This window comes from Myotis davidii, unplaced genomic scaffold (assembly GCF_000327345.1).
Source record: "Myotis davidii unplaced genomic scaffold, ASM32734v1 scaffold545, whole genome shotgun sequence".
NCBI classification, from domain to species: Eukaryota; Metazoa; Chordata; class Mammalia; order Chiroptera; family Vespertilionidae; genus Myotis; species Myotis davidii.
Window position 1 is genome coordinate 2,163,010 of NW_006296634.1, and position 980 is coordinate 2,163,989.

Consider the following 980-nt stretch of genomic DNA (forward strand, 5'->3'; position numbering starts at 1 on the left):
GTGGCATTAGGGTTGAGAACCACTGAACTAGAGTAATGGGAACGAGTTAAAACATGTAAGGTAAGGAATCATATCAGATCAAAGTACATAGAATACAAACTTGTAAAATGGCTGTGACCAGGCCCCAGGACAGGAAGAAGGGATATAAACTAACAAAAACCAATGGTAGTGGTTGGATTAAGTCAAAGATGGTCAAGGCAAGTTGATAATCTGAACAGAACAGGACTAATACAGTTTGAGTTGATTTTTAAAAAGTCTTAAGCCCTGCCTGGTTTTAAAAAGTCTTAAGCCCCAGCTCAGTTGGTTGGGGTCATCCTGTACACTGAAAGGTTGCTAGTTACATTCTTGGTCAGGGCACATGCCTGGGTTGTGGGCTCGATCCTTAGAAGGGGGAGTGCAGGAGGCAGCTGATCAATGTTTCTCACAACTCTGTCTCTCTCTCCCACTCCCTCTCTAAATATCAATTTAAAAAATGTTCTTTAAGTTTTAAACTTTTTTCTATTAGAGTAGAAGTAGTATATAGCACTTCATGCTACAGCTAGAACCCAAGGATGGAGATGTAAAATATTTCATTAGTTAAGGAGAGCTAGTGGTTAAAACTCTTGCTTTCATCTCAAAATTCCTTTCATGGCCTATATGTGATTTACATTCATTTTAGTGACATTAAACTCAAAAAATTGATTTTAAAAATATTTTTAAAAAATTAACTTCAGAGAGGAAAGGAGAGGGAGAGAGAAATAGAAACATCAATGATGAGAGAGCATCACTGATCGGCTGCCTCCTTGACGCCTTTTAATTATCTTTTTAACATGCCAATCAGAGCCCTGTACAGCTTACTTAGTATTCTCTTCCTCAGTGGATAGAGTCCTGGGTTCAAATCCGGTCAAGGGCACATGCCTGGGTTTCAGGCTCAGTCCCCAGTAGGGGGCGTGCAAGAGGCAGTTGATCAGTGATTTTCATCATTGATGTTTCTCTCTCTC